Genomic DNA, 12,985 nt, shown 5'->3' with positions numbered 1-12,985 from the left:
GGGTCAAGGAGCAGTCAGGTAGAGGTGGACTAGGGTAAATCAGGATTTACAAATGAGGTCAGGGGTCCCTCTGCTGGATGGTTCTAGAAACTCCTTAAATTCTGTATGGAAAACCTAGATGTGTCAGCAAGGATGAGAAGCCCCTGACATTTAGATCACAGACCCTTCCTGCTCACTTTTGTTCCCAACTCAGAAAGTCGTGTGGACACAGGAAATAAATTGTTAGGATAATATATCTGACTTCTCTGGAGAAAATCTCGAGGAAATGAAGCCTAGAGTGGATCCATATTTAGAGTCCAAGTCACATTTTCCTGAGTGCAAGCAATTTAATTCTTCCAAGTCTTCCAGAGGGCTTAGTTGTGAATTCCACGAAGAGACTTATAACACCAGGAGCCCATTGGTCCAATCCCCTAATCCTTTTAGAATTTTAAAGTTATACCTGCACTATCTGCTTAAGAGATGAAGCCCCTGGAGAGCTTCCTTCATTACCAAATAGGTAATAGGATTCCTCCTCTTTGCTTAGTGGCATAGCAGAAATCATTCTGGTTGTCTCCAGGAGATGCCCTTCTCAGCCCAAATGCCTTTGCTCTGAAAGCTGCTAATCCATATCCTAGTGAGACTGGTTTTCTATACTGTCACCTGTTCAAAGTGCATTCATCTTGAGAACCATGGTTAACAGAGAGATTGGTGTTGTCCAATCAATCAGCAATAACAACAGAAGCATTTCCTAGACCTAATAGATTTCCTGGAGTGTACTCTGTCATGGCTTATAATCTTCCCCTGAAGTAGAGCTAGCTAGCTGAAGGTTCAAAGTTGTGGAATTTGAGTGATGGCTTTGTGGCTTCTGCAAGACATCCTTAAACACATTCTGCTTTGAAATAATAGATTTACAGGAAGTAGCAAAGATTGTACAGAGCTAATGCACATTTTATCTGTTTTTCACCAATGCTCACATCTTATGTAGTTGTAGTACAATACAAGGACATTTACATTGGTAAAATGTGTATGTATAGTTCAATGATATTTTAACATACAGATTCTATAAACATCACTGCAATTAACATACAGATCTATTTCTTAACCACAAGATTTCTCATGCTACCCCTTTATCTCCCACCATCCCTAAACCCTGGTCATCCCTACTCTGCTCTTTATCTCCATAATTTTGTCAGTTTGATAATGTTATATAAATTGAATTATATCTTTGAAACTGGCATTTTTTCACTCACTATAATGCTATTATATCCATCCAAGACTGTTGCATGTTTCAATAGTTCATTCCTTTTTAATATTGATAAAATGTTTATTTATGAAGGACATTTGGGTTGTTTCCAGTTTGGAGCTACTACAAAGTTACTATGAACATTCATGGACAGGATTTTTTATGGACATAAATTTTCATTTATCTGGGATAAATTCTCATGGATGAAGTTGCTGAGTTGCATGGTTAGTGCATGTTTACTCATTGAAATAAACTACCATACTATTTTCCAGAAATACTGTACCATTTTATATCTCCACCAGCAATGTATGAGACATCCAGTTTCTATGCCTTCTCACCAACAATGATAGTGGCTATATATGACTATCATATATATATTGGTTGTCAAATGATCCTTTAATGAAATATTTTCCTTTATAGTTATCAACTAGCTGGGCATTTCATTGTAACACTATTGATGTCATCTATAATGTCATGAGGGTGGTGGCCATCAACATTGCAACCCATAGATTGGGTAGTCCCTTGAATCCCTTTAATAGTTCCAGAGAGTTCTCTGGCTAAATATCAGTGCCATATCTATCAGGCAATATTGAACATCTCATCAAAAGTGATATTTACACCATGTTTAATGTTTTTCTCTTTCTATCTATCTCTTGGTGGTTCCTGGAGGGTTTAATAATCAGGGAAGAAGCAGAAGGTACCACTTCAATCTGGGCCTGTCTGTTATGAATGGTCAGTTTCACTGTAGTACCCAGACCTTTCTAATCACTGGTTGCCTTGGTGATGTCATCACCAAACTTTTTTGGATACAGACCCGTGGGACCAATCTTTGGGGCCAGGGCAGATGTGGCACTCATTACCCAACTGTTGCACCTAAGTTATAAACTTTGATCTCATTGAGGTTGAACATAGGCAGCATGGTGGAGGCAGATAGTTTCAGATGAACTGGTTTGGGGATGACTGGAAACAGTTACACCTTCACCTCCTCTGAGCCAAAAGCCGAAAAGAGCAGCTACCATATATTTTTGATGTTTCTCTGCAATAATTAGGCTAATAGCATACATTTGCAACTTCACCATAATCATATTATTCACCAGCATGTTTCTGCAGACATATTTGGTCAGAGGAATATCAAGATTTCAGTTAATTTATTTCTATATTAACCAGTAAGTCTACAGACATATACAAAATACAATGGTGTGGTGATTAAGTAAAGCTTATATTCAGATGAGCTGTAATTCAAGAGTGATATGGTTCTGCTTCATGGGTTGACACCTTAATATTAGGGAGGGGAGATTAGTGGTACACTGTTCTAGGCAATTGCAACTAAAAGTGAAGAGACAGATAATGTTCCTATTATCATAGAGCTTACATTACAGGGAAGAGAGATGTATAATAAACATCTTTGGATGTGTCAGTAGTCATAGTACTGTGTTGAAACTAAGCCAAGGTTAATTATAAAGAGGAACGGGGGCTCCCTATAGATATGTTGGTTAGAGAAGAGTTATGTGAGTTATGCAGTTAGTATTTAGGATTCACTCTTTCTTTCTTTCTTTCTTTCTTTCTTTCTTCTTTCTTTCTTTCTTTCCTTTTCTTTTATTTTCTTTAAGAAAATAAAAGAAATTTAAAGATAGAATGGAGCCAGGCCACATGAAAGTCTAGGAGAATAACATTCTAAGTAGAGGAATTCGCTAGTGTGAAGGTAATAAGGAGGAGATGTTCATAGATTGGTAACAGAGTGAGTGTCAGGGTTGAATAGGCTGACATGAGGTGGCAGATATAAAAATATAAAGTCAAAGCATGTCAACAAAGTTCCAATACCTTGATATCTTTTCCGTTGAGTTCCACTGAATATACCTAATACCTTTTTCATTGAGTTTAATCTGTGCCCACATATTTCTATCTAAAATAGACAATTACAGGTACTATATCCACTTGTACTTCCATTTTTGTAGCCACATTATCCTACCTCCTATTTCCTAATTCATAATTAAAACAGAGTGTGATTATTAACATAGGGTACATCAAAGGTTAAAAATATTCCATGCAGGTATTGGAAAGCCAGAGTCACATTTTATTTATAAAGTACCAGGCACACACTCTGGTAAGTTTTATATAGGGGCGCCATTAAAAAAAAATTAGGTATAACCAGTCAGACTCAAACTCCATTCTTTCCTATATCACATTAGTAAGAAATTTATAAAGCAAATGTGTAGAGGGCTCTACTGTTTGTCATTTCTACCCTCTCCCCTTGACACAATCTTTTCCCTGCTGGCAGACACTTGGTTTTGTTAGGATGTTCATTCTACCATGAACTTATGTAAGGTTATTCTTTTCCCCAATCCAGGATTAGTTTAAACCAATCATATTAATTCAAATATCACTCTCCATTCAGGGACATGAGACAAAGTCTGGTTGGAGGTATTCAGAAATATTTTCCCCCATAATAAAAGAAGATTTTTTTAAAGATTATAAAATAGCTCGCTTCGGCTCTGGAACCTATAATATCTGCATGGACTTCTTCCTGGAACTATTCTAGTTATCATATAATTATCATATAATCATTAAAGAAACATCAACAACATGCTAAGGAGCATAGGTTTCAAATATATAAAACATCCATGACTTTGGTGATATGGTTGACCCACTGTATCAACAGATACATGTAGGGCATTTTTTAAAAAAATAAATAAAACCACTTTTAGTTGGGGTTTCTTTTACCTACAGTCCCAAGCATCTGAATTGATACCAAGTATTTCACAGTAAGATTTGGGCAACAAGTTACATGTTCTCCCCAAGTAGCCATAGACTCAAGATTTCATGCATCAGTCATGTTTCTTTGGCAATACTATTTTTGGTAGAGTTTCAATGCCAGGTGGATGCTTTGGAGGATCAGTAACCTTAAATTATGATAAACCTCTATTAACTTCTGAATCACTATTAACTTGCAGCTTTTGTTTCTCTATATGGTCTGTGGGCCTCAAATGATTAGTGGTTAAAACAGGTGTAAGCATTCACATATAACTTTTTTTTTGTACCTCCACTTGGTAAGGCATCTAACCTGGGAGTGAACCATACATGCTCCATTGCAACTTTGTACAACTTCATCTTGTACTGATAATACTTCGTACAAGAGGATATCAACAGCCACTGAGTTTCCTACTGTAGAGCTGTGTACCCATGCTTTCTGTCATGGTCTTCAAGGGCACACTCAGAGTTCTGGCACTGAGTTACTGAGTCCAACCCCCAACCTTAAGGCACATTCCCCATTCTAGCTATTGCAGGATATGATAGTGGGAGCTTCTGTAGCTGTGGGCCATCCTGTTATCAATGACAGGCAGAGATAGCTTGGGAGATTCCCACTGCCAGAGAAATGTGGCTTTGAAAATTTGAAGATGGTAAAAAATCAAGGAAAAATATTGGTAGCTTACACATGTCAAAAAATTCACAAGTATTCCAAAATTCTGTGACTCTCAAACTCATTTTATCAGGAAATTTTTATTGCACATGTATTACATAGCAGTATTGCATATATATTACATGATAATATATGGTAAACATTTTTCATAGATTATCACATTCAATTTTCTCAAAAACCCTGGAAGAATGGTCAACTATTCCTTCCCATTTTATAAATGAAGCTTAAGCTTCTAAGGATGTAGTAAATTTCTGAAGGTCATTCAGCTAGAGATATGAATCCATAGCCAGTTTGTATAATCTTAGAGCCAGTGTTATGAACCCAAGTGCCACTCTCCCTCTCATAATATGTGTTATGGCTGCTCACATGCTTGAGTGTGACTGTGGCTTCTCTGTAAGTGGTCTTCACATATATAGCATTACCTCTGGAGATTATTCTTTTGTGGTTCTGTCCGTGCTGTGTTTACTATTCTGGACTTCTTTGATTTGGATAACCAGCCTCATCAAGAGTTAGTGTGAGTGGTTGTCTTTTTTTTTTGGGGGGGGGGGATACTAATACTCATAAATGTGCAAAGTAATTTGGGAACATTAGTTTGCCTCTTTATCCCATTTGCTAATTATGGGTTTATAAATAATATGCATGTTTATGGATTGCAAATGGAAACCCTCAGGAAGTTCATCCATGGAAATGAATGGGGTGAGGGTAAATGAACCAGATTCCTGCAGCTGGCCAGGGCTACCAGGGCCAGCTGATATCATAAAAAGGATACACTGAAGGGAAATTTTTCTGGAAGTGAGTGAGAGAAGGCCTTGTTCAAGTGGATAGTAGTTTTAGAGATGGCTGCCTTAGTGTGTTGAGAGAAACTGTTGGACATACTCAAATAATTCTAGAAAAAATAGATGAGCCATATCCCTTTATGGAGTTTGTATGAGTAGTATTTATATGGCTTAGGTTCAAAAATGAATCCAGGCCTTAGCTATCAAATCCCTGAAAGGTTAATATGGTGTTCATGTAGAGACAGATCATGCTAGTTGCATTCCTAGGATGGGGAAGCATGTAGGAAGTGTGGTACTGGCTGGAATGAATTCCTATGCTCTTGGTAGCTAGGACCCACCAGAGATTTATATGTTCTAAGAGAATGCTGTGTGCTAATGCCTAGAAAGATAAAGCTTGTTAGAAGTAAAGTCCATCATCACTGGTCATTTTGAACCCTGAGATAATACATTTGTTACTCCGCTGCCATATTAAAACCCATAATCTTTGGTTAGGCATTCCTGATATCTAGAGGAGCAAAGAGATAAATTATAAAGGGAACACAACGTCTTCAGCAATGAAGGGAAAACAGCTTGCATTCAGACAGAGAATCACATAATAAAGTTAAGAATTCCTGATCATTTCCTGATCATTTACCTCATTTCATGAGGTAAAATACACTGTCTGAAATCAAGGTTTTGTGAGAGCACATAAAAAGACTTCCTAATAATATCATACATTTGAATTCTGCTTTTATGCAACCCCTATAAATGTCATAAAAGTCAACTATTTGTTTCAGCTCTGACATGTAAAGAGCTTGGAAGTCTCATTCTTTTCCTTAAATGAAGAAAAATTTAGACAAACAGGAAATCACTGAGTCTTACTAAACCTATCAGAGAACTGAGGCTGCAGAGTAAACCAAGTAAAACTTTCTGAAATCTGGAAAGAAGATGACACGAGGGAGATATAAGGTATGAAATAATGCGGTAGAAACTACAAGACTCCATAGACTGAAGGAAAGTCTTTACCAGAGAGCAATACGGGAAAGGAAAGTTTACTTGCCCCAGCCGCACTCCAGCCTTCCTGTGTCATCTAAGAAACAAAAAAGCTGTAGCCAACATGGGAAAGAAATCTAAAGAAATAGTCTTGGATCATAGTAGCCAAGCAAGATAGTATAGGATGGGGAAAACTATCCCTGGTTCCCTGGTGAAACACAGAGAGACTAATGAAGACCCTCAAGACATAAGCACAGTGGATGGTCCAATGACTGAGACTTAATCAAAAGTTTAGAGAACACCACTACTCTTGACTTTACTACCATGCTAGCAAGCCTCCAGCAATAATAACAGGGGGTTAGAGCAAGAGTTACAAGATGTAGAATTTCTCTGAGAAGCAGTACAAAAGGTCCAAAAATTCAACACCCATTCATAATAAACAGTATCAAAAAACTAGAAATATACGGGATCTTCTTTCACCTAATAAAAGATTTATATGGAAAATGTACTTCTAATATCATACTTTATAGTTAGAGACTGAATTCCTTCCCTCTAAGATTATGGAAGTATGGCATTGGGAAAATATAAACACAGAGATCAATGGAACAAAATAGAAAACCCAAAATAGACCATTACAAGTACAGTGAACTGGTTTTTGACAAAGAAGTAAAAGCAATTCAATGGAGAAAAATAGTGTTTTTCATCACATGATGGTGGAAAAATTGGATGTCCCTATGCAAAAGTAAACTTTGAAACTAACCTCACAACTTACACAAAACTAACTAAAAATGTACCATGGAACTAAATTAAAATGCAAATAAATAAAAAAATTTTTAGAAGAAAACAAAGGAGAAAGTTGACATGCCTTTGGGTTTGTTGACAGGTCCTTAGATACAATAAAAAAATATAATCCATGAAAATAAAAATTGATGAATTAAACTTTATCAAAAACTAAAAGTATAATTATTTTCTCTATGAAAGTCACCATTGAAGGAATAAAAAGGGAAGTCACAGCTTCAGAGAATATATTTGTACATCATATGTCTGATACAGGGATTGTATCCAGAACATACAAGGAACACAAAATCAATAAATAGAAAATAAATAGCCCACTAATAAATTAGCAAAAGAACATCTACAAAGGATTTTTAAGACACATATAGTCTTCAGCAAGCAGATTTACACTTTTTTCTTTATTACATTCTTCACTGTCTATACAGTTGTCAAATGTGAGTATCTAGGAGCTATGCTCTCTAATGAAAAAGAAGGCAATGAGGTCTATATAACTTTCTAGCTGAAGCCCATGAATAAGATTACGTATTTTTTACACATGCACATTATTATTCATCCTAAAATTAGTATTTACCCATCCCAGTAAGATTTTACATAATTCCAGTTTTGTAGGCTCCTATAGCATAGCCTCTTAGGCTGTGAATATGTTTATTTTGTTGAAGATGATTTTTCAATCTCAGCACACAAGAACAAGAGTTTTGTGAGATATTTTGGTCCTGTTAAAATGCTCTGACTTCATTCTGTCTGTATTCCATTCTCCGTGGAATAGATTCTATTAGGGCCATCTGGTGGCCATTAGGCAAACCAACAGCTTTTTGTATTCTCTGTTACTGGAAAGAACTTTAGTTTCACTAGAACTATATTAAGCTTAAGAAGTCTAAAACTAAGGCTTGCTGCAGAGTAACTAAAAGTGTCCTGAATATTTTACAGATTTCAGTATGCATATGTTTTGTTAATGTATTGACTGTACCATATATTACATAGAATTTTTACATAAATATATGATCCATATGATTTCCCTAGACTTAATTCACTAAATGACTCAGTGGGATATATCATTTTCCCCTTTTCCACTACAATTGTCTTGTATAAGTTGCTAACATCTCCTGTTTGGAAGACTGTCTTATCTCCTAATTAGTCTCTCTGCTTTCCCTCTTGAGCCTTATAATTCGTTCCCCCAAGAGTAGCCCCAGTTATCATTTAAAAACATATATCTCATAATAAGAACATATATTTTCACTGATTAAAATCTTCCAATGATGTTTCATCATTATTAGAGTGAAATGTAACTTCTTCATCATTGCTACAGAGTTCTGTGTGATTTAGAATCCACTGACCTCTTCAATCTCATTTTTTTTTTTTTTGTCTCTCTCCTCTTCATTCACTAGAAACCAGATGTACTCATTTCCTCCTTTGTCTTAAACACATGATCTAATACTTTGGTCCTTGTATGTGCTGTTTCCTCTGCCTAGAAATCTTTGTTCCCAGATATTTATATGGATGGCTTTTCTCTAACACCATGGGTGGATTCAGATAAAATACCATGTCCTCCTACATGTATTCTTTCTGGGATACTCAGAGAAATTTACACTAGATTCAATGACAAAGAAATCCCCAAATCTCAGTGGCTTATTTATATTCAGTTATGTTTATGTCATGTATCAAGTCATATACCATATACAATATCATATATTCTTGATGATGAAAAGGTCAGTATGGATTAAGGAGAGTGGAGATTAAGAAGTTCCGCTTCATGCAATTATTCAAGGAGCCAAGTATCTACACATTTATGATTTTGCTTTCCACCTGAATCTCAGAATCTATGCCATTCACTTGTCAGAGGAAGTGAAAGAGTGTGGATGATTATGTCACAGGTTTCTATAGACCAACTATGGTGGTAGAACACTTCATTTCTGTCCACATGCCACTGGTTGTAATTCAGTCACATGGCCCCCACTCATGACAACTATGAATGTGAAATGTAGGATAGCTGTGAAATGTAGTTCAGAGTAAATAGGATTCAATGAACATGCAGCACTTTCTCTGCCAAAGTGGCTCTTTTGCTCAACAAATACTCATTTAATTCCTTCTTCTCACATGTTGAACATACTTCTTGTCTAAGGGAGACGATGTGAAGTTCATGTAGATATTCAGTCCAGCTCAAAGTGAGGATTTCTGAACAATATTGAAGTCCTAATGTGACTTTTCATGTTAAGGGCTTCGAAAAATAAAAAGGATGCTCTTTTCTCCCAACACCAAGTAGTCATTTGGAGAAAGCGAGGGGAGAACCATAATGAAAATTATCATTTGGAAAGACAAAGGAAACACACAACAGTCATTGGTTAATAGGAATTATGGAATCTCATTGACAAGGGATGATTTGCCTATGAGACAAGTGGCAAGTAGTATTTCAGAATATCATAGATGTGATATGTAATTCTACTTCCTACCTTTTTGGGTGAGAGGGATAAAAATGGAGGGCCTGACATATGAAGTAAATTTATTTACTGAATAGAGAAAGACATGTGGCTTGATCATATGTTGAAGTATTTATATGGATGTTTCACATTTGGTTCCCCTCCCTTTATGCCATTTGAACTCTGAAGTCAGACCAAAGAAATGAGTTAACTACTTTGAAAGAGTAACCAAAACTCTGACATCAAAGAATGTAACTCAAAATCTGAAAGTAAAATGATTCCCTTGCTTCAGGAAACATACCCTGAAAGAAAAGTTCCTATGGCCAATGTTAAAGAAGTGACTGCTTATGTTCTCTTCTATGATCTTTATGGTTTCAGGCCTTATATTTCAGTCTTTAATTCATTTTGAATTAATTTTTGTGTATGGTGTATGAAAGTCATCCAGTTGCAATGTTCTTTTCCAGTTTCCCAACACCATTTGTTGAAAAGATTGTGGGTTTTTTTTCCCATTCCATATTCTTCCATGCTTTGTTAAAAATTAGTTGACCATAAAGTTGTGGGTTTATTTCTGAGGTTTCTATTCTGTTCAGTTGAACTACGTGTCTTTTTTTGTGACAGTACCATACTACTCTGATTACTACAGCTTTGTAATGTAACTTGAAATCTGGAACTGTGATGCCTTTGCTTTTCTTTTTCGAGATTGCTTTAGCTACATCCAAATAAAAAGCTTCTGCACAGTGAAGGGAGCAATTAACAAAAACTAAAAGAAACCTGCTAGATGGGAGAAGATATTTTCAAATGAAATATCCAATAAAAGGTCAGTATCCAAAATATATAAAAAACTGATACAACTGAACTCTCCCCCCCAAAAAAAATTAATCCAATTAAAAATGGGCAGAAGACATGGATGGACATTTCTCCAATGAAGACGTACAGATGGCCAACAGAGACATGAAAAGATGCTCATCATCACTTATCATCAGGGAAATGCAAATCAAAAGTACAATAAAATATCATCTTACACCTGTCAGAATGGCTAAAATCAACAACACAAGAAACAACAGGTGTTGGGGAGGATATGGAGAAAAAGAAACACTTATGAACTGTTTGTGGGAATTCAAACTGGTGCTGCCACTGTGGAAAACAGTGTGGAGTTTCCTCAAAAAGGTAAAAGTATGGTCCAGCATATCTGTGATCCAGTAATTGCACTACTGGGCATTTACCCAAAAAATACAAGAACACTAATTCAAAATGTTACATGTACCCACCCATATGCATGAATTTTCATTTTATTTTACTTTTTAAAATCTTAATTTTAATTAGTTAACATGCAGTACAATATTAATTTAAGAAGTAGAATTCAATTATACATCTCTTACATACAACACTCAGTGCTCATCACAAGTGCCCTCCTTAATACCTATCTAACCCATCTATATTTATAGCAGCATGATTTAAAACAACCAAGATATGAAAGCAGCCCGTGTGTCCATTGATTGATGCATAGATAAAGAATATATATTATTCATCCATAAAAGAATAAAATATTGCCATTTGCAATGCCATCAATGGAGCTAGAGAGTATAATTCTAAGTGAATAATTCAGTCAGAGAAAGACAAACACCATATGCTTTTATTCATATATGGAATTTAAGAGACAATACAAAAAAGCAACATGGATCCTTTTTATAACAAGGGCTCTGACCCAATGTTGAGTCTTTCATATTCCTCCTGGAACTCTCTCTAAGAAGAGATCAATCCTTTAGCCATTGAATATCTAGTCTGAGATAATGCTTATCTCTACTTCTTTGTTTACATACAATGATAAAGATTCTAGAAATTTGTAAGCAATTCTAGGATAAAGGGTTAGTTATTTGGATATCCTAGGAGGAAGGCAACATAATAAGAAAACCTCACCACTCAACCGTAGTTATTTCAGAAAGACTTACTTTGATGTAAATTACCCTCTGATTCAAGAAAGAAGTATATGCATGGGCTCACCATGTAGAATAGCCCATAGTTGTTGCTGAAGCTCCATGGTAATTGCCTGTCTTCCTTTCTTGGCTGCAAGTTTTATGATGACAAGAGTGGTGTGTTTCCTTTTCTCTATTGATTTCTGAGCTCTTATCAGAGTGTCTGACATAGCAAGTTGTCAATAAATATTAATTGGATAAATTAATAATCTCCCAGTAACCATCCATTGTTCAACTGAATTAGAGTTAGGCAGTGAAGCCTCTACTTTCTGTATGTGTGTACACTGTCCAGTTCAGAGGCAAATGTCTGTGACACATATTTGAGTTCCCTAAAACCTTCTTTAAAAGAATTGGCTATGTTCTGTGCCTAAAATCTTCAGGGTTGGCCATGTAGGTGCCACTGTGTCTAATATTCAACTTGATTACATCATCTACAATAGATAATTAGGTTGGAGCGTAGTTGTTGATTCTTGGAAGTAAAAAACCTAAAACCTATATCACAACTGAGCTCTAGGAGAGCAAACTGCACAGCACAGATTTATGTGCTGTGATCCATCTCTTTGTACTGGCAGTGCTTCTTAGATGGGGGATGGTTTTTGATTGGAGAGGCCACCTACAACCTAAATAGTATAAGATATATGGTGAACAAAGCAGGAACAATCCATCCTTTGTAGCTCTCAGACTAAGAATGGGGGAAAGTAAACATTAGAGGAGCCATAATAGCATGATGTAAGTTTAATAATAGTGAAAGTACAGCAGATTATGGAATTGCAAACCAAGAATATTTGATGAATGGATAAAGAAGACGTGATATATGTATACAATGGAATATTACTCAGCCATAAAAGGAAAATAATCTTGCCATTTGCAGCAACATGGATGGAGCCAGAGAGTATTACGCTAAGCAAAATATGTGAGACAGAGAAAGACAAATAACATATCATTTCACTCATATGTGGAATTTAAGAAACAAAACAGATGAACACAGGGGAGAAAATAGAGAGGCAAACAAAGAAACAGACTCTTAACTATAGAGAAAAAACTGAGGGTTGCTGGAGGGATATTGGTGGGGGGGGGTGGGTTAAATAGGTGATGTGTATTAAGACGGGCCCTTGTGATGAGCACTGGGTGTTGTATGTAAGTGATGAATCACTACATTCTACACCAGCAATTAATATTACACTCTATGTTAGTTAACTGAAATTTAAATAAAAACTTTAAAAAGAAAATAAGAAAGTATTAAGCAAATTTAAATATCTCAGGGAAAGTTTCCAGTATAAGTGTCACTAAAATTGGAACTTGAAGGCTGAGTAAATTTTAAAACACTGAAGGGTCAAATATTCCAAATGGAGGGAATGCATGAAAGAATGCTCAGGGAAGGGAGGGATCATGGGACATTTGAAAGAAAGAAAGAC

The sequence above is a fragment of the Prionailurus viverrinus genome, chromosome B3 (genome assembly GCF_022837055.1).
Source record: "Prionailurus viverrinus isolate Anna chromosome B3, UM_Priviv_1.0, whole genome shotgun sequence".
NCBI classification, from domain to species: Eukaryota; Metazoa; Chordata; class Mammalia; order Carnivora; family Felidae; genus Prionailurus; species Prionailurus viverrinus.
Note: the sequence above shows the minus strand (reverse complement) of the source record.